The sequence below is a fragment of the Nipponia nippon genome, unplaced genomic scaffold (genome assembly GCF_047370975.1).
Source record: "Nipponia nippon isolate SJK-2023a ecotype South Korea unplaced genomic scaffold, ASM4737097v1 scaffold_8, whole genome shotgun sequence".
Taxonomy (NCBI): domain Eukaryota; kingdom Metazoa; phylum Chordata; class Aves; order Pelecaniformes; family Threskiornithidae; genus Nipponia; species Nipponia nippon.
Genome location: NW_028262402.1, coordinates 46798812 through 46820953, shown reverse-complemented (window position 1 = coordinate 46820953; position 22142 = coordinate 46798812). Strand labels below are relative to the sequence as shown.

The 22142-nt window shown below is 37.0% G+C and overlaps 1 protein-coding gene across 2 annotated transcripts in view; it reads right to left on the bottom strand.

Annotated features, from left to right (window-relative positions):
- Positions 1-21874, bottom strand: part of RFX3 (regulatory factor X3) — a 133686-nt gene extending 111812 nt beyond the window's left edge. For both annotated transcript variants that reach the window (XM_087741336.1, XM_087741337.1), the window contains exon 1: positions 21414-21874. The gene's annotated coding sequence lies outside the window, so the exon portion shown is untranslated. The remainder of the gene's footprint in view (positions 1-21413) is intronic.
- Positions 21875-22142: the final 268 nt, after the last annotated feature.

Genomic DNA, 22142 nt, shown 5'->3' with positions numbered 1-22142 from the left:
AACTTCAGAAAAGCCTGACTATGACTAGCAACCACTCTCCAGCAGTAGCTGATGCCACATGCTCCAAAGACAGACACTGCCAATCTAAATAGTGGGCAGTTACAGAATAACTTTCTTCAGGGAATTAATTCAAGTGTGACTGACCATATTCCTTCCATGATATGCATCTACTTCTATAGCTAGGGACTGCAATGAAGTTCCAGTACAGATCAATTTATAAAAGAAGGTGAGATTTACAAGCCATTTAAAGTGGGTATTAAATACCCGCTTTCCTTGATAACTCATTCAGTGTTTCTTTGTCTTCTCCTATATTTCAAACTACTAGACTTCAAAGTCACTCATTCTAAGCAGCTTTGTCAGGGTTTAGGTACGACAACTTTTCAAAAGTACCTTCATTTTGCAAAGAGGTTCACCATTTTCAGAAACAGAATCTCCCTAAATTCACACTAGTTTTTTTATGAAAAGAAAACCATGACAACTGTTTGTACTCTTGCTTTATTATTACATCCGGCCTGGTCACTATTGGAAATTCAATCTATTATTGTTGCTAGGAGCCTGTTGCTATGCAACCTAAAAGGGTTATGCAGTGCTTTCAGGCTGAGAAGCGTTGAAAACACCACAGGCCGCCTCCTAGGGCTCTAACCAGTTTATTTAAATAGATTAACACTCTCAGTCAACCCCCAACTCCAGACATACCCTTAAAAAAAAAGTTACAACAACAGATTTGAACAATGTAAACAAACACAAAAACAGAAAAATTACACAAAAGCAATATATCTGATCTCTACTGCATGCTACAGCAAAGCGAACAGCAATATTTCCCCTAATTCATCATTTAAGTTACAGAAGTTAAAATCCGTAAACTTCAAACCCCTTCAAAGTTTAACTTTCAACAGCTAGTATAATGGAATTGCACAATATGCTCTGCACAGATATTTTATAAGAAACTTTGACATAACAATACATTAAGTTTCATACTCTGGATCATAAAGCAGGACTCTAAAAAAAAAAAAAGCCCTAAAAATAACTTTAAAATGGCAGAATAATACTTAGTATTTATTCTCTATATCAAAAGATGTCCAGCAGGCCTGTAAAGTGGTTTTAAGACTTTGCAGTCAAACTGAGTTCTGCCTTTGTGCGTCTTTGTCACCTTTACAGATTATGCAAGCCAAATTAGACATCTACGTACATCTCTGCAGATTCATTTCTTTTGGCAACATTTTTGCAAATCAGCTGGAAAATGGCTAAGAAATGACATGCAGAAAAGTTGAATATTATGGCTTTTCTCCACTCTTTCTAATAATCTGAGGCTGTTCCAGCCTGCACCCAACAGCACCAGAATTAAGAAAGCCTCATTTCCTCCAGCTTGGTCCTTTAAGTGGATCCATACTACAACACACTATCACAGCTTGTGAGTGATTGCTAACTGACTCAACAAGATGCTGGGAGTGTAAAATGAGTTGTAACTCCATTTTCTTCAGTGGTAGTACATGTTTTTGCTTACCTTCTCAAACTAATTATTTTGTGGGTATCTGTTTTTCTGAAACTTCTAGCCCTCTTTTGAATAAGATGGACAGCTGTACCAGAAAAAAACTGCTTCCTTAAGAGTACAAAGCTAAGAAAGAAACATACTGTCCCAAAAGTTATTGGAAATGCTAAGATTAATTGTCTATACAATACCCATAACAGCCAGCGCCACAAAATGGATTCCAGAAGTCAGATGAGGAAGTGTTAGGGTTTGTCTTTCCCAAAATGCTTCGTACCACTTAGTGGTCGAGGTTTTCTAGAGGTACCTTGAAAACAATAACAAATTTGAAGACTGTTCTGAAGAAAAAAAAAATCTCAGAGCATTGGGGGTAAGACAGAAAACATAATCAGAATGCATTAATGAATACAAACTCTTCTAACTAGAACTTTGTTTCTTCTCCAAAATTTGTAAGTTTGCGGGATCTTTTTCTAAAGCAAAGCCAAACTTCTCACCTATGTTAGGATAAGACTCAAACCACAAAGAAGTTGCCTTATCCCCTATACTTGGAGGATTTAGTCTAGCAAAGCTGACAGTCACTACTCTAGTAGAGTCCACAACCAAATGCCACAAATCGAACACATTCCATCAACTTCTACAGCCAAAACCATAAATCTAAAGACTTACTGAGTATGATCACCATTGCTAGTTTACTTTTTATAATTTTATAAGGAAAAGATTACTGTAGCATTAAGTTACCCTAATGGTCATGACCTCAAAGATGACAGGCATCTTGGAAAACATCAGCAGAGATATAGCTAGAACAATCTAAGCATGTTATGCTGTAGAACTACCTACTGGTTTGTAATTAAAAACTAGATATTGATTATCTGAGCTAACTTTTACAGTCAAGTTTTTGTTAGAGCTTGTTAAGTGCTTCTGAGTTGCCCAAGGATTTATTAGAGACGGGAAGCACTTTAACAAAGAGAGCAGATTCAAAGCTATGTCCATCTACCATTTTTCCTTAAATGACCTTTCACAAGTATGATATTCCTTACAGTGTCACTGAAGCAAATGAAGCTTGCAGACATCAAGGTTTCACACAAAATTGAATAGGGTCTTAATTTATTAAGTCTGGTGAGACAACCTGGTTGTCTTCATTGACAGCTCAATAAAATAAATTTGACCACAATCTGGCCATAATGAGCTTAAGGCCTAGCCTAGCATTCCTCCATTCTTTGTTACAGAAGATATCTCACCTGTAGGACTGGCCATTCAAGGAAGCTGTGCAAGCTGAATGTTTCTTCAGCAAGTAGCAAATTAGCTTGAGGAGACAGTTCCACATTACCAAGCTGATTTAAGAAGTTAATATTGTCTCCCATAACTCTAGAATCCCTATTCTTAGGATATAATTCACTACCACCACAACTATACCAGAGAAAATGCACATAGAACTGCTCCCCTATGTTTCCTGTTCAGAAGAAAAAAATTTTAATGAATGACATGAAATCGATAAGCTCTGACTACTGCTACAAGCAAAAAAACCTGAATCATTTAAGTTGACTAGAAAAGTTGTTTCAGCCTTCAGAAACAGTGCATGGGGGGTAGGGATCCTGCAGAAAGTTTTTTCCACTAGTTTCTTCTCTATGTGAAATCACTTAATGTAGATGGACTACACTTGGTTCTACATACTCTCTATATACATAAACAAGAGATATACATACACACTGTCCGTCTGCACACACATATACTGTATGTGCAAATATCTACACATAAAGATACACATATCTATACATAGAAAACAGCTGCCTCATGCGTATAATACACATACATCCAGCCATCCAAACTAAGCGGCATATATGTTGTCACCCATACTTCATGTTTTTGAACGTTTTCCATTATACTATGGTTTTCATTTCACTGTATCTTTAAAAAAAAAATTTCATACATAGTTCCTCTCATCCATAAGTAGTTTCAGAAGATTAAATAAGGTGTAGGAAAAAAAAAATTATTAGCCTGTATGTATTTAAATACATACATATTTTGTGATACTTAAAACCCAGCTACTTCAAGACTAAGTTTTAGTAAATGCACAAATTCCAATAGTAACTTAAATGTGGCATAGCCATTAACTTCATTGCCAGAAACTGGCAATATTAGGCCGTTAGCTGTGACTCAACTAAACTGCTAAACTTCTCTGAAGATACTATTTAACAATGAACAAATTGTTCACATAATCATCTTCCACACACAGACTACTGACACCATACCCTCAGATCAGTAAACATGCCACTAGCTGAAAATATGATTTTCTCCCAAACTGATTTCCTACAAATATATTAAGGTGTTTAGCCCTAAAGTCAATGATTGAGAAACCTTTGTTCCTGTATCCCCAACACTTCCACAGCTAATACAGAAGCAGCAGGAAGGAGAAGTGGAAGACAAAGAAAAGAACAAAGGCAGGATAGGTAATTGTAAAAAGCCAAGCACATAAGAGAGTGATCAGGAGAAGAGACGTAAAGTGTATGTAGAAGAACAGCCATTAGCTGAGACACAAGTGAAAGCTAGCAGTGAAAAGCAGGGAAGATAGCTGGAATTAATGCATATAAATTAATGGTTCTCAGCTTTCTGAAAAATCTCACCTTTCCTGCTTTAAAGCTAAAAAGAAGCAAAAACACTTTTAAACGCACTGTCCGTATATCCTCCAAATGGTTGTAAAATCGGTGCACTGTACACAAGAAAAAAAAAGCAGACACATTGCAGGCACAAGTTTGATTATCCCTAATACAGAGAATACAGTGACCATACAGAGAGTTCAGAAGTGTACAAAATTTACAATAATAAAACTATTTCACTTAAAAATAAACAAGACTAAATATGTTTCAGTAAATTGTTTATAATTCTTACTGAAATATAGTATATCCTTAATATCTTAATTTATCAAAACTACATTATTGTGTTCAATCACATCACTTACCATTTGCAATAGGTATCAAATTTTCAGGACCACAAGAGCTAAAAATTTCATATTCAGGAATGAGAGACTTAGGAGGACATAAAACCAAGTGCTACAGGAACAGTGACCACAGTGAAATAAAAACTATGCCCTTTTCACTTTGTACATACATGAGCCTGTAAAAATAATGTATTTGTATCTGTTACTAAAAATTTTGGCAAAATTTAAATTACAAAGTTTTTTCAATATTATAATCAATTATATGAAAGGAGATGGGATTCTTTTCACATCTCCAAACATAAAAGGATTGCCTTGAATAAGACTTGTATAGTCTATAAACGATCAATAACAAAGAAAGCTAATTTTAATTTGTTATAGTTCCACTGAAAGCTTGAATTTGTCATTACAGTAATGAAAGTCATAGTCTAAATTATCAACATAATAACACTATCAAAATAATATATTCTGATGTGAATTGAAAATTATGATTGTAAATCATAAAAAAAACCTTTATACCTTTGTGTATGGATAACGCACTCAAATACGAAAACATAGATTAAAAATTATCACATTTAAGGGATATAAAGGACTATGAATACGTATATGACTATACGAATATAAAGGATTGGGAGAATCCAGAACAACTCTTAAAGAAACCTGGATCTTTAAACACACATAACTTCTCATCCCATTATAAAAGAGTTCCAAACAAACAGAATTACCCAATCTCAACATTTCAAATCCTAAAGCTCGGTTTTTCCTAAATTAAGCAACACCGAGCTAGAACCCTAAAGCTGATCAATACAGTCAGACTTACTTAAATATTTAAAAACTACTGTGGATGAACTGTTCAAAACTTTGACCAAGAAACAACTATGTGTGGAAAGAAGTATAGAAAATTATGGCTGTAAAGGGTATAATAATACCTTGAGATGAGTCACACAAATTGTTCAAAAGTTAGCCTCTAATTGCCTTGGAGGATTGTACATATGTTTTCCAGGACAGATTCTGACAAACCCAAGCAAGCAGCAGCAGCAGCTCCTTGGTCAGCGCTACCAGGTGTGGGAACTTGGCTTTGTCATTTCACACAGGTGGCAGGTATCAATAGGCTCTGCAGAAAATCTTAGTGGGAGTCAAATGAGCACACTTCTATAAATTCAGAATTATTAAAAAAAAAAAAAAAAATCACCAAAACCTCACCAAACAAAAAACCTAAGCAAAGAAAACAAAAAAGCAAACAAACAAAAAACCCCAAACCAAACCAACCAAACAAACAAAAACCTCAAGATCTTATTTTAAGATATCCTCAAAGCGTCCCACGCCTCAATATGATTTTATTCCCAAAGCCTGGAGATTCACCTATTCTCAGATTGCTGGTAAAAGAAAATTCTGAACTTTTCAATACATGTTCTTTCCAATTATATAAAATTGGCTACAAGAATGTTCCTCAGAATATATTTTTTAAGTGTCAATTTTGTGTACATTGACATGAGGCAGGCTAAAGCACCCTGAAAGAAAGCTAGAGATTAGCAAACAAGAAAGCAAAGCGGCTGCTGGCAAAGAACAAATCATGTAGTCCCTGGAAGCAGAGATCAGTAGCTGTAGGCTATCCCTACAAACCAGCCGGATATATGTCAGCAATGTGTGATGCTTAGCAGCCTTGTCACACCCCACTATCTCAGGTAAACTGTTAAATATTAAACCACATGCAAGCCAACAAGGAACAGGAAAAAGCAGTAGATGCTGAACTGCACAGCTTAATAACTAAAAAAGAGTGCCAAAAAATACTGAAAATATAATTTTAATTACAAAATATACATAAACAGATAACACTGTCATCAATGATAACATAATAAGGCAGCCAAAAAGGATTAACTGCAAAGGAAGAAGAAAATGTTGACATAAAGGAAGATTTAAAGAGTGGTATGTACTTTAATTTCCTGTCTAGGAAAAAAGACAGAAAAAGGAAGAAAAGAAAATGAACAATCAATCTTTAAGTATATACACAAAGAAAACTTTCAAACAAGTATTCAAAGAGAAATAACAAAATTGGGTACACATTTTAAAAAAGCTACCTTATTTTAAAATACTGCTTTATGTCCTGAAGATATCTTTCACCCTACCCATTACGTGAATTTTAAGCACCTCTCAAAATCTACCACTTTGCTTTGTATCCATATATATAAAGTACAGTAATTATAAAATTAAATTCTCATTTTGCTAATACTGTATTAAAGTTCACTCAAAAGGAAATCAAACAATCTCATTCTACTTTAGTAAAAGAATATGAAAAAAAAAAACAAAGACAGATGGTAACTGATGATAAAGGTATCAATGTCCTTTGTCATCTGAGTATAGTTGTATGAGGTGACATATTTTACTATGTTTATCATGTTCTTCCTTTTTTTTAAGAAATATATATTCAAGATAACAGCAAATCCAGCAACAGCAATTCTACAGGAAACACACAAGAAATGTATTACGTTGGAAGCCATGACAAAGAAATATGCTCACTGTAAGAATATTATTTTATCAAACACGCTTGAAAATTCAGTATCACACTGGATAACATTTAAGATATTAATTTTAACCTTGTTTCCTTTCTCGTGTGACTTTTCCCAATATGTTAGCTTTCACAAGTACATATTATTCACAAGACACCATTATTCCCATAAACGTTTCAAAAATAAAAGCTTGACTTCGGTGTCTCATGAAATGATTAAATATTTTTAATGTAAAAATATACACAAATTCATACACACAGATATAAACCAAAAAATTTCATAAGTCAAATGCACCAAAAAACTCCCATGGTTTTTTGTCCACCTTGCAGTAAAAGACACTCAGTTCCAAACATTGCATTCTGTTCCGCTTTTCCAACCTAAAGGTACCCAGCACCTTAAAAGACAGTGATTGGAACAAGTCTCAGCTTATATTTCCTGGATAGATATCAATATTTTAATTTTTGTTCCATGTGTGACTTAAAACCAAACACTTCAATGTTTGTTTTTAGATTACAGGCATAGACTTATAAGCAATATTCTAAAATTACTAAACCCTCCTTAGTTATCACTGCAGTTCTCTCAGAGAAACAGTTCTTTAAGCTCTTAGCTACGATTGACTCTAGAAAGCCTGTGAAAACATGAAACTGTGGAAAAAGCATGCATAATGATTCTTATTAGCTAGGATCATCTAGCATGGCGTTTTTTCCCCTCAAAAGAAAAACCACTGAGATAGAAAAAATAGGAAGTACAGTGTAAAGCCCAAGTGAAGTAATGAATACTGAACAACATACCAGCACACAGAAAGGAGGGGGGGGGGATTATTAGGGGAAATCCATTAGTTATAAAAAGAAAAGAATGTCATTAATCAAGCTAGTACTGTACAATAGTGAATAGTTAACAAATCTCTATGTTTACAGTAATTGTACTTAAAATACAAGTGGAATATCAAGAATTGCACAACTCGATCCAAAGCACGTTTGTTTGTTTTCTGACTTTTAAGGTTACAGAGCATTCCTAACAGAAGTTTTCGTATTATCTGACAAAAAGCTTGATGCTCAGGTAATGTAAATACTATTACTTTCAAAAGATGGTTTAACAAAAGGTAATGTTAACTGATTTTTATAATTGTTTAGTAAGATTTCTTAGGCTCCATCCTACTGCATATATGGAGAATCAGAAAACAACTCAAATATAAAGAATATTCAGTGACAATATTTATTAAAGGTATATGTCATTAACAGCAGAAACTAAATTTGATTTCTAGGTCTTAAAATAAATACATAAGGCTATGTAACATATCATTTCACTGTTTTTCATAATTGCCAAGTAACAGAAAAATAACATTATCAAATAGATACCATTAGCTACTTCATTTATAATATGGGAACACAAAAACCTAAACTATGACACATGCAACACCAAAACTGAATACTACTTATATAATTTTTGAGATATGTTAAAGATTATTCGATTTGTTTTTCTTATTGAAGCTCTTTGTTTTGCTCAGCAAGATTTATATCACTTTAATTTTCTTGGTATCCATTTTAATCTCCTACTTGTAAAAGACAGACATGTAACCTTACTTGACAGGAATGTTCTTAAAGACAAGCACAGTAGAATAGGGGTACTTGAAAAAAGTACTGACTATGTTATGGTGTTAGATCTTTTAGGACATTTCAAGTTTCACTGTGCATTTAGTTATTTAGTTCAACCAGAAAAAGGATTTTTCCCAGGAAAAAATGTACTGCAAACACTTTATGGAAATCTTATGTCCCTCTTCCATCGAAGTTCTCGAATTTGAGGGAGTTTAACAACTTACGAATAAAATCAAAATGCAGGTTCTGAATAATGTATTTGCTTGTTTATGCCTTTATCATTGAATTCGATTCAGCTAACAATAAAAGATCTGTATTTAAATAAAGGGATTACTTTCTAATACTGCCTTGATTATCAAGACTATATTTATCACAATTAGTAGTGTGTACCTATGTCTTTGCTTATCCCTCAAGCAGCGTTGAACAAGAGTAAGAGATACATTAATTTCACTATGGACTTCGACATCTGAATGCCCCACAATGATCAAACCCCAGCCAAAACAAACAAACAAAAAACCCAAACTGAACCACTTCAATCAATAAACGCATTGATTCCAAAACTATTTTTCTGATTTCACCAATAGTAGTTACTGCCATACACACTTCCTTAGACCACTGGGTCTTCATCTCCATCATTGCTATTCATTTTATAGTTGCAGCTACATGATAAAGCAAACATTTTTGCTAAATAAACACCTCTTTACAGACACTCAGAAAAGATTATCCTCGCTCCCAAGTCCTTTTTTGGACACAATCCCGTTCTTATCAAAATTAACAGGAATATAGGCAAGTTATAGGAAAATATTTTAGATATCCTCATCACAAAAAAAAAAAAACCTCTTCAGACTCCTGGCCATTGTATTTGTTGAGTACCACTTACAAATCACTAGGCATTTAGCCAAATATAAAATGTTTCATCAACGCCCCTGAACTGGTCTCAACAAAGCAAGGAAATTATCCAATTTATTTTAAATTTTTGAATAATTTCCAATAAAAAATTAAGTTCACTGTTTTTCCTCTTTTTCTTTATTTTCCTCTTTCACTGCAACAAAAGAATTAAGAACTGCAAATTAAGACCCTAATAAATACACACAAATAAAAGTCCACAGAAATCAACAACTGAGGTTTGGTTTTGCCAAGTATTCAACCAAGATCTTTCCTCCTTGTTTTTTAAATCCCTTTATTCATAGTTGCCTTCTCTTGAAGAGACCTAACAAATTTGTTTTCCTTCTGTTGCAGTTTTGTCTACTGCTATTATTTTTCCCTCTGCAGGGCTCCAGTAAAAATTCTCAAGGTTTCATTGTAAAATATTTTATAAATAAATGCATGGAATCTGGTTTATGTCCAGTCCTAAGTTTGTGAAATACAGAGAATAAAGCGTTGGACCAAAATAATGTAACTGTAGTAATGCACTGAAGGAAAAAGGAACACAAGAGTTCTGTGTTGTCAGGGAGATTGTCTCTTGGGCACCCAAACTATGTCTTTGTGATATATCTCAAGAGAACTATTTTGTGATTTTAGCTCTAGACACTATCCCTCCTCTTTTACCTCCAGAGGTGAAGATTCAATTGCAGTCCTAAGAAATGGAACTGGCCAAGAAGAAAAAGAAGACAAACTAGATCACAGTCCAGGAATTTCTGCTGTAGAGTAGGAGTCACAAATAAAACCATAGTACAGTTCAGGCTGCCAGGGATTTATGAGCTCTCAAGTCCAACTTCCTTCCCAAAGCAGGCTCAGACCTGGCATCAGACCAGCTCCTCAGGGCTTTATCCAGTCAAGGCTTGAAAATCTCCAAGGACAGAGATGGCAAAACCTCGCTTGGTCCCACCTGCATTGCTGGGCTGTCCTCATGGGGAGAAAGGTTTTTCCTTATCTCCAGTCTAAACCTCTCTTGTTTCAACTTATGAACATTGTCTCTCATCCTTCCATGAGGCACCGCTGCCAAAAGCCTGGCTCCATCTTCTTGATGACCTTCTTGTAGCTATTAGGGAAAGCTGCTGTTAGGACTCCTGAAACTATTTCTTCTCCAGACTGAACAAGCCCAGGTCCTTCAGGGTCTCCTCACACACATGTGCTCCAGCTCCCGACTGTCTTAGTGGCCCTCTGCTGAACTTACTCCAGTTTACCAATGTCTTTCCCATAATGGTGGGAGGGTGAGAGCAAAACCAGACAAGGATGTAGAGGTTGCCTAATGAGTGTGGAGAAGGGTGGGATAATTATTTCCCTCAATTTCCTGCCTAAACCCTTATTCGTACAGCCCAAGAGATACTGTTGATCTTCCCTACTGCCAAGACACACTGCTGGGTCATGTTCAGCCCACTGCCAACCAGGGACCCGAGGGCCTCCTCCACAGTGCTGCTTCCCAGCCACTCTGTCCCCAGCCTGTAGTCTACCGACTATTGACTGAGGGTCTGTGAAGACCTAGGCAGCTGCACAGGACTGGTATTCCTCTCCCTTTTGACCAGCATATTACTGTAGAAGTAGGTTAAAAAGAGGGGTTTTTTTAGTGACCACTTTGGTACTAGATTTCACTAAGTAGCACAAAAATACCATGTTCATAACAGATAATCTATACGTTTGTTTTAAGAAAAGATGCAGTTTCTAACAGTGTGAATGACAGTTAACAGACTATTTGAGAAAATATACTTAATACAGAAACAGCATGATAACAGTCAGTTATATGAAAACCAACAGTTTTACCCATTGCCATAACACAAGGAACTCCATTTGACAAGGCTGGACCACCTAGATTGAAAAGCAAGGCCCTGCTAGATGATTCTTATTCCTATGAAATTATCTGCCACATTTCTTTTGCTCATCAAGAGAAAAAACAAACAAACAAAAAAAACTGGAGTGCCCTAAGCATCTTCTGTTTCTTTGGTCTTATGGCAAACTTAACCATTTTCATACTAGCAGGTTAAATGCTGTAACTAGAGTACGTAAAAAGCTTTTGAATCAGTACGTGAAAGACAGAAGTACTTCATGCAGAATAAACATACTTTTAAAAACAAAATATGAATACTAGCCAATGAGAGCAGATCATTCGAGTTCAGAAGCATAGCTATAAAACAAAGTTATACTTGTGACCAGGCAGCTTGGTTTATGGAGATGACACAGCTAATTTTATTAGAGAACTTAACATATTATCAGTCAACATCTTAACCCCTAATATTAACACCCAATTACATCTTCAAGTCATTTTTAATGGCCAAATCCTGCTATGTTGCCCTTCCTATACAACAAACTTTGGAACAAGTACTTTAGCATTTCTGATCAAAACTTTCCCCCCTCACACCCCTTCCTCTATCACAGATGACCAAAACATAACTTCCAATTTTCTATCGGCCAGATACATCTGTTTTTCTGCCCTGGGCATTATACCTTTTCCCATATTATAAAACATGGGAAGAGTGTCTTATACTTTATTAAAAACATCAGTTATTTTCAATACAGGAAAAAAAATGAACTGCTGGCTCTAGCTTAACCTTCAGTAGGCTACAGATGGTCAGCCTGTTTATGTTGAGCTTTCAAGAAATTCAGCTGTGTCTGAAGAGTTACCATCCTTGGATCATAACATGTAACCAACAAAACTATGCTGACACAAGAATTTTTGAGTATCCAAAACTTACGACTGTGCTGAGGACACAAGCCATTAAGAGCTGCTGAGATTTACACCACTGAGTTGTTCCAGGTCCCATCCTGAAATCAAGCAGTGGGAACCCTTAAAAGGCAGTCTTACACATGCAAAGTAATCCTAAAACTCACCTTCATCCCAGTTGCCTGAAATATGTTTGTGATACACAACTTGTGACTCAAGAACACATGAAGAATATATCTTCATTAGGTCATGAAAGTTGGTCACTGCACTGAAGTCATGATCTTGTGTCTAGCTCTTAAGACAAGAAATGTCAGTTTCTTCAGAATTCAATCAGGACAAACATATACTAAAGTAAGGACAAGCAGTGAAAATACCGAACACCTTCAAGCCCCATTAAAGACAGGAAACTTGACTCAGTGGCTCGTATCAGGATCATGGCAGGTAATTTCAGTATCTGAAATTTAAATCTTAGTAAGACCTGCCTCCCCAAACAACTATTGATATAAGATGGTAACTGAAATCTGAATATCCCAGACCGCACAAGTTCAGAAGGTTATACTGTTTGACTACTGACCATCTGGATGACTTGAAACAACAGCATTAAAAAACCCACAGCAAACAGCTGCAACTGAACCAGTATAAAAACACAACCTTTAAAATACTAGGAGAAGCTCTGTTCCACAAACCAAAATGACTACTTGCATGATAATTTATGTTATTGCTTTTTAGGACAAACTAATTCTCAGTCTATTGCAAATAAACCTTCCCTTGGTTTGACATAAATTTGCTAGTGAAGTGTACTTCAGTCACAAAACCAGAATTCTGTGAACGATCCTGAGATTTGGAAAACCATACGCCTCTCTCAGCTCCACAAAACTACAGACCCGGTGCACCAAAACCTTTACAAATTTACCTGCCCACTGCTGTTCCTTGAAATACCCTGTCAGGACTATGCTCCTTACAGTACAAAGGAGTTTCAGAGAGTTGGAGAAAAACAGAGCAACTCAGGACAACCGTCAGTCAGAAAGCACCTGGAAAGAGACAATACCATGAAGAGTTGTGCTTTCATCTTAGCTCATTCACACTTGCTTTACTTCAAAACCCAGAATCCAATCACAAAAGGATTTCTACAAAATAAGGGAATGAAGCCATACTTCTGTGCTACATACCTCCATTCTAAAGCTAAGCATGTTTTACTCCCTAAAACCATAAGGATGGTACAGCTCACAGAAGAGTTTTCACACTTTTCAGAAAGTCCAAAGAATAATCTTCCTAGAATTTATAGGGAATTGCTATTACTATTACACAGAATCAACTCTGAGGAGTTAAAAATGCACTGGATTCTACGTTTTTCCATTTACTAAATCTGATAGAAAACAACAAAATGAATAATGAAGAGTTATTTATCAACTCTTTTGCAAACTGCTACTCAGTTGAAGTGCTTTAACACAGAGTGGACTAAATAAAATAGGAGTGAACTAAACACTAAACAGAAACCCACACATTGACATGAGCTTAGCAACCACATGCTCAACAAACTAGCATGTCACTTTCACCTCATGGATAACAGTTAATTTGATAAGTCAGCTATTATGCAGGTAGTTCAACTGCTCCTCACTAGCCAAGGCTAACACAACTTTAAATACAGCCAGACCTTTCTGCAGAAGTAACCTAAATAGTTTTGCTAAATCATATATTAATTTCATAAATGGATGTAATAGTTTGTAGAGCTACAGATATTTAGTTAAACATTAACTTTCTATAACTTAACTAACTGTAAAATGTGTATGATCTGATGATTAAATTATTTTAATTTTTTAATCAGAAATTTTGAGTAAATTTACTTTAAAAATGGCGATTCTAGAACAACTATTTTCCTAAAAAACACTTTGAAAAGAAAGCATGGGGTTATAATTAAGGCAAGTTTTAAGGCAAGCTTTTTTTCTTTACTGTATCTTTCCAAATTCTTCAAGAGACCGAAAGCAATTAACATCAAACCCCAATAATAAACACAGTATGTAACAATTTAACTGGAAATACAAGTTAACAATCCTTTGTATACAGCCTTCCTAATGGAAGAAGTACAATATACATCTTATCAATAGGAATGTGGAGTAGGAAACATTCTTCCTTCACTAAATCTATAACTCTGTTGTCTCTCCTGCTTATGTCAAGCTACAGAACAATAAAGAGATAAGAATACAGCACACATCTTACTGAAAAAGAAGCAGTTAGGGCTCTAAATAGAGAATTCTGAAAACTTTTTGCAACGGTTAAACAGAAGGTGAATCTTCAAATTTATGAGACATTTAACCTGAGACAGAAATCCTGACAGTCACCACTCCTTCCAATGGCAAGAGAACTACAATTATTTTGTTATTTTTGCTTTCACCTACCTATAATGAGTAGACTTAGTCCTCCTTAGTAAATACTAGCTACTTTTTGTAGTTCAAGTCATCTTGAACTACACTTGCCCTGCCAAAGTGTACTCTCAGCTGTTTGCAGTGCAGAACGCTACCAAGAAATAAGGAAGAAAAAGCTCAGGTGATAGTATCTCATTTTGTTTAGATGAGGCTACACAGATCAATAGCAACTTTTGTAAATGCTTTGTGGATAATGTGCAACAGGTCACACCGAAAGACACTAGCTCAAATTCACAATCCTGGTCATCTAATCCACTGGAAAGTAAACCCTTCTGGTAGCCTATAAACATCCAATATCATTGTCAGATTAAGGGAGCTACGTAAGCAAGACTGCTCTCCCTTCTCCCCCCCTGATTTAGGTACATTTTGCGGGGGGAAAGAAAATCAGGCCAAAGGTACTCCAGAAACAATATACAATGCATCACCTGAAAATTCAGCAGACATGAACTAGCTCATTGGAGCTCAAAATGTATTTTCAAATTTTAGCTCCACAGAAGCATAATAAATAGCTATCTATAAGCTTAATAACTGTGTTGTAAGTAGTTCTGGCTCAGAATACTATTACACTTTTTCAATTCTTTGTAAGGGAAGTATAGTTAACAACACGGAAAAGGACATAATCAGACAAGAAAACAGAACACCTTAAGTGAAGTAGAATAAACTGACTTAATGGCACCTGCACAGTAACATACTGCACCTTTTAACAGATTTGCTTGTTTCTATTTCTACTTTGCAATGTTGCATGATGTAACTACACTGAGTTTAAGTGTTTAGAAAACATCCCTAAGGTGGTATGTGAGAGAAAACACAGCTTAATTATTATGAGGTAATAAAACAGAAGAGAGAGGATGTTTACTTGGTAGATAAACAGTAAACACGGCTTTAGGTCATTAGTTGTAGTGGCAGCATCCAAAGCCTGAACAAAATCTAAAGACATGGCTCTTGCCTTAAAGACCTTATAAACTTATTTGAAATAAGACTTCAATAAGAAAATTAAAGAACTAAAGAAATTGTTTACTCAGAGAAGGTCTAAGAAGCTGAAATATATTCAAAGTACTGGGTCCACAGGTGGATGAAACGACCTTCAAAAATAGTGCTAGATATTTTTCTCCTCTCATTAATGAATGAATACAAGTCACAAATGTTACAAGTACACTCAAATTTAGTGATTAATATACCATTTTTGGATGTCATGTAGGAATTTAAACAAGACAGGCTAGAAATAAGTTAGAAATTTACAGAGAAAGTCTGAATTGCTAGAATTTAAACTTCCAAGTCTCATTAGAATTTATATTGGAAATTCCTTTATTAAATACAACTTACAATATAGTCCATCCACCACCTCTTGATTTTGGGCCACTAAATCTGAAGTTAGGGGACCAAAGACAAAGAACTTTTCGTGGTGGAACAGGAAAAACAACTAAAGATAGTGTGCAAAACCAAGTAATTTAAGGTGTACTATCCCAGCTCCGGCCTGCACCTTTTCACATTTCCAAAGGGAAATTACACTGAACTAGACACCGTTATGCAACCACACGCACAAAAAAGCATCACCTTGTTAATCTTACAGTGTATGGAAAAACAAGATATTATTAAACTACAGAAGTTACAACAATGAAATTCTAATCTGTCGGGTTCGTATGTCCGTAGAGAAATTTTTCAAATGCAACAGAGTAGCACTCATAAGTATGTAGAGGATACTACTTTTATACCGAGTTTTTTCTGGGTTGGGGGCGGAGGGGAGGGTGGCATGGTGTTGTTTTGGTTGGTTGTTTTTTTTTTTTTTTTGGGGGGGGGGGGGAACGACAGGGAGTGTGTGTCTGTCCCAGAACTGAGGATGGAGAAAGATAACTATCCTAATCAACCAAAGTTTCTGTCTCTTTTCCAATTCAGATGTAAACAGGTAAGCTTCAACCTCAGTTTCATCCAGGAAGAGTTTCAGCAAGAAAAAAAAAATATATCTATATACAGCAACACGTTTTTTAAAAAGCATTCAGCTATAAATGAACAAGTTACATAAAATCTGAATATAGGCCTATAAATGAAAAATGTAACATAAAATAAATGTCAATCCAAAATGCATGTGTGTCTCAGGTAATTTCATTTAGCTTTTCAGATCAGCAATAATTTACTTCAGTAAGTATAAACTGTTTCAGCTATATGCTATACAGACATCATTTACATATAAATATTTGTTCTCTTTCAATGAACAGAGATTGCATATATTTATATACACACACATACACACACACACAGAGACATACTCAGATATGGAACAGCCTATTTCTTCCATGATTTTAGCATAATATTGCCAAAATAGTAAGTTTGCTATACTGCAATGCATAGAAAAAAGCAGAAAAAACTCAGTAAGATTTATTCAAATCCCATATACATTATCAGTGTATTTCAATGAAAGAATTTTTAAAATTTTAGAATTTTCTTTCCTTTTTGTATTTCAAATAGCATAGCACCCTCTGGTGCATCTACTAGAAAGAAAATAACTAAGAATAAACACCAGTCATTGTTATAAAAAAGATAACATTAAAAAAAAGAAAAAAGGAACCCTTAGAAACAAAAAATGCCTAATAATTGTTAGAAATCAAATTTCAATTCCACTCTTTCTTATTAAAATATTTTATAACTGAGGAAATTATAACTATTGAAGAATAAAATAAAAAAAGAAGAAAACTTCAAGTGTGCTAATACAGAAGGGTACCAGAAAAAAAAGATAGAATTTTGAAACTAATCCTGTGTTCTTAATAACAGGCCATTTTTGTTAAAAAATATTCTTAAGTGAAATATTTGTTAAAAAAAAAAAAAAAGTAATTTAGTGAAACAAAATGATGCATCACACAATACAACTGCTCTTGGTCTTGCAAGAATGAAAATTATTAGGACTACAGCTATCCACACAGTCATAAACCGCTAAATTTCACACCCAAATAGTCACACCTCCTTTAAAAGTCCAATGAGAAAAGAATTTAAAAATAACGTGACTGTACTATATGGAACATTTCAAACTCTGAGATGACATGTTAACTATTAAAACACACCTAGTCACTAGCAAAATAACTTCCTACAAAAGTACATTTCGCTAATCACAAAGGAAGAGATCACCACCTGCTTTAGGCAGCTCTTTTGTAAACCTCTGGAAGTCTCAACACAATGCACAAGAAATGAAAGTGACACCTGTTTAAATCAGCCATCTGTCCCTAACAAACTAGATTTAGCCAAATCAATATATGTACTGCTCCTTAAATTTCCAAAGTACGGGTATACATAGCATCTGTGAGAAAAGAGAAGTATTGTTATGATTGACAACCAACTTTACCAGAAATATGGAAATAATAAACTTGTGGCTAACATAAAAACATCATCTTAAACATTAGCCTATTTATTTTCAAAGCCTCATTTATTTTTCAGTCTTCATTCTTAGTAAAAAAACAAGTAGTTTCATTCATAATTTAAAAACATACTGCTTTTGGTATTCTAATACATTAATTTGACAAAGTTTGATTTTGAAATGGAACACCAACTACAAGAACACTACAGTACCACTGATAACCTATTTTTGATTCTGTCTGTATTTGTCATTTCAACTGAAAATAATTTTTAAAAGGACTTTAAGAGCCACATATCTTACATTTTTAAAAGCCTGTTCATTTTTTAAGTATTCCACATGACAATACCTGCAGCTGGTAAGCTTTTGGAGAACTGTAGGTAAAAATACAACTAATAGGGAATATTTTAAGAGGGAAGGACTCCTTTCATAAGAGGACAAAGTAAAGCATGAAAACCAGAAACACTAGCTAGAACACCAAAAGGAACTGCAATGATAAAAGATTATTGCATTTTAGATACTTGCTTATGTTTCGAGTAAGAAGAGAGGAAAATAGTAACAGCATTCCCTTCTCAATGTGAAGTTTAGTAAATGTAAAGAAACAGCAACATTTGTTTCTGTAGACAGTTTTGTGATTAACAAACTACTGTATCAGGCGGGAACAAGAAATGGGATACCGCTAACAAAGCTGAGCCTAATTATCAAACAAAGTACCCTAACTTTAAACTCTTTAAAAGCATCGTACCTTTGATTCCCATTTCATTTACCTACACTACATTACTGAAAGGGTTTCTCCACAGTAGCACAATGTAGGCTAGCTCGCTAACAACACAACAGAGCATATGATTCAGATAGGCTCATTAGGATATGCTGAAACACAATTAGATATTTACACAGTCTAAGTCACGAAAACCAATAAATAAAAAAATCGCAAGCCATCTAATTTTCAAACACTGGTTAACATCACAAACACCAACTATTTTGATAGCTGGGGGCATTAGGGAATCAGAATGTATAATGCAGATCTCATCTGTGATCTTTACAGTATTTCAGAGAGAATAAAGAGTCAATACTTTTCTTAATAAAGTCCATAATATTAAAAGAAGTTATTATAGCTGCATTATTATTTTCTAAATTGCAGCCACCGCCTAAAGAAAATGTGGCTAAATACTACTTTGTTTTTAGACAAAATTATGTACTTTTAATCTGATTTTTAAGAAATATCTGTACGTCTCCTGACAGAGTTAAAACAGAAAGTTTGTCTCATAGCCTATGCAAGCACTTTCCTTTGCTACCAGGGGTCTGGATACTTGTTCTGCAAAGGCAGATTTCATCACGCAGGAAGGATTCCATCCCGAGTAGTACTCTGTCCCACTGTAAGAGGGCTACTCCAGAAAGGCATGGTGCAGAACTGACATCTTCTCTTTTCAACAACAGTAGATGCCAGGAATGATTTCACAACCAATGAATCGCATAAACTACCCAATAAAACTAATAACAAATACATTAAGATTTAAATGTGTCATATGAATGATACAGTACTATAATTCACACCGAAAATTCTTAAAGTCTTTAGAACTTCTTTGACAGCAGGACCTAGAAAATTAGCACTCAGTGGTTTCATCTTGACTAAAATCATAGAAAGATGACAATGTAGAGACCTCTGGTCATTACTCAAAATAATGTATTTTCTAAGTTGTTGTTGGCCCATGAAATATACATTAAAAAAAAAAAAAGATCCAATATGCCTTAGCTCAAGAAATATTAATATCAACAATGCACTAACTACTTCGCATGCTTTGTAGTTGATAGCTGCTTGGAAAAATTGCCCTTGTCACATTCATTGGTAGTTCCAATGTGAGACAAATGAGTATATTGTTGCTGAAATTGTAATGAGAAACCCTGCATTTTACACAGGTTTCTACAGATATAAAAATAGAAAAAGTCTATATACAATTAAAATGTAGGTTTTAGATTAAAAACAAGACCATCCTTTTTCCTAACTATTTTATTAAATAAAGCAATAAGGAAATAAATAAGTCAACACTTCAAAAAGAAAAAAGCTTGCCACAATGACACATGATTTGACAAGTCAAAGGGGAGAGTGCAACTGCATATGGAAATGTTAAAAGAGAATTTCATTGCCATAATAGATGCCAAAAATTCACGTTATCCAAAAGAATTAAAAAGTATATAAAGTATGATTTGATGTCACTGACAACACACATGTTTAGACCTTAATAAGCAATCACAAAAAGGATGAAGAAAACAAGCATTTTGGATTGAAAAAAAAATGCAAACCATCCTCATTAATAACACAATTTCTACTATAGCTCCTTGAGAGGTAAAAAGCTGCCTCTTCCCTCTTTCCCAAACGTACTCTTGAAATACAGCAGTAATAACAAAATCACAAAGACTTTTTTTTTTAAATACTGTTTCTTGTTTTCTCCTTGCTTTGCTCCTCAACACACAAACTCGCAGTCAATATCTTGAATTTCCTTCATTGTGAAGAGTTTAAGGAAACTGAAATGGATTCTCTCCACATGAACATAACTCACTGTGCATAAACTAGATCTACACATGCACTGTTCCATACTGGCAGTATGAAAGCATCATTTAAAAAATAATCCCCTGCAGAAGGAGTGCAAGAAGAAAAAAAAACCTGCTACTCTGTATGTGTATGGGTCGGGGTATTGAATAAACAAAAAAACACTCCACAATACAAAGAAAATACAGCTCGTACTAAAATAAGCAGCAACATTAATCATGAATAAAAGAAAAAATTACATGGCTACATAAAGCACAGAAAAGTGATCGATACGATCGATAACAGGAGAGTCTCATTAGAAGATATAGAAAGTTCACAGAAATCTGCAACATTTAGCAGTTGCATCATATCAAAACTAGGCCCCTATAAGTGAATGGGGAAAACCACCCCCTGCTCTCAGTGTGCCTCAGGATCCGTCGCCGGCTGCATCTTTCCTACCACCCCCACGGTTTTTCGGGTTTAAAGTAAGTAACGTTAGACTGCGGCCGGAGCCTTGTTCCACGATTTCTACATTCGCCCATCCGTGCAAACGAGAGACCAAGTAAGATGCATACCCACCGCATCCAAGCAATTGTCCTGGAGGTCCCAGAAGCGTGCCGCCGTCCCCATCATCGCCAAGCCTCTCTTCCTCCTCACTTCGCACCGCGGCCAGCTCCCTCCCCGCCCGACAGACACCCCCATCCCAACCGCCCCTCTCAAGAACGCGCTCCCCACCCAACCGCAAAGTACACCCAGGGCCAGCGGGGCCCGGGCCGGGGCCGGAGCGAGGCGGGGAGGGGGACGGGGAAGAGGAACGGGGAGGCGGAGGCGGCGGGGGAAAGCGGGGGAGCCGGGAGGGCGACCCACGTCCCCCTGGCTGCACCGCAACCAACCGCGCAGCCCAAGGGAGCAGCCCCGGCCCGGATGCTGCGGGGAGGGGGGAGGCAGCGGCTGGGGGAGGGAGCGCGGAGGGAGGGCCGGCGGCCGCCCGACAAGCATATTCACCTGGGCTGAGGCGGGCTGTGGTGGTGTTCCCGCTGTCGTTGCTGCTGGCGGTGGCTGTTGTTGTTGTTGTTGTTGTTGTGGGTGACGATGAGGAAGGGGGTGAGGAGCAGCAGCAGGAGGAGGAGGAGGAGCAGGAGAGGAGCGGTTGTTGTTGATGGGTAACAGTCGCCAGGACTACGGTGACTATGGCGCTTGATTCACAAGGCAACGGTTGCTATAACTCACAAAAGGGAGAGCGAGCGAGAGAGGAGGAGGCGGCGGCCCAGCCGGAGAGGCCCGGAAGAGGCGGGGCCTGCCCTAACGGACGGCGCCGGGGCGGGCGGGGGCGGCTCCCTCGGCCAGGCCGGGCAGCGCCTGGGCTCCTGTGCCGCGCCCGGGCCGCCGGCGCTGGCGGGCGGACGCAGGGGCGGCGGGGAGGCGGCGGGGCTGCCGGCGGCGGGGGCGGCTGGCGGCGCCGGGCCCGCGGCGAGGGGCGTGGCCGCGCGGGTGCTGCCTGGGCCGGGCCGGCGGCCGCCTGACGCCACTTCCGGCGGGCGGGGAGGAGGGGGCCCGGCTGCGGCGCTGCCCGCAGCGGGGGTCGCTCCGCACCGCACCGACCGCACCGCACCGCGCCGCGCCCGCCGGCGGGTGAAGGGGGCCGCCGCCAGGCGGGACGGGCAGGAAGTTGGGCCCGGCGGCGGCTGCTCGCCCCCTCCCACCGCCGCTTGCTGCAGGCGCCCCACGCCTCCC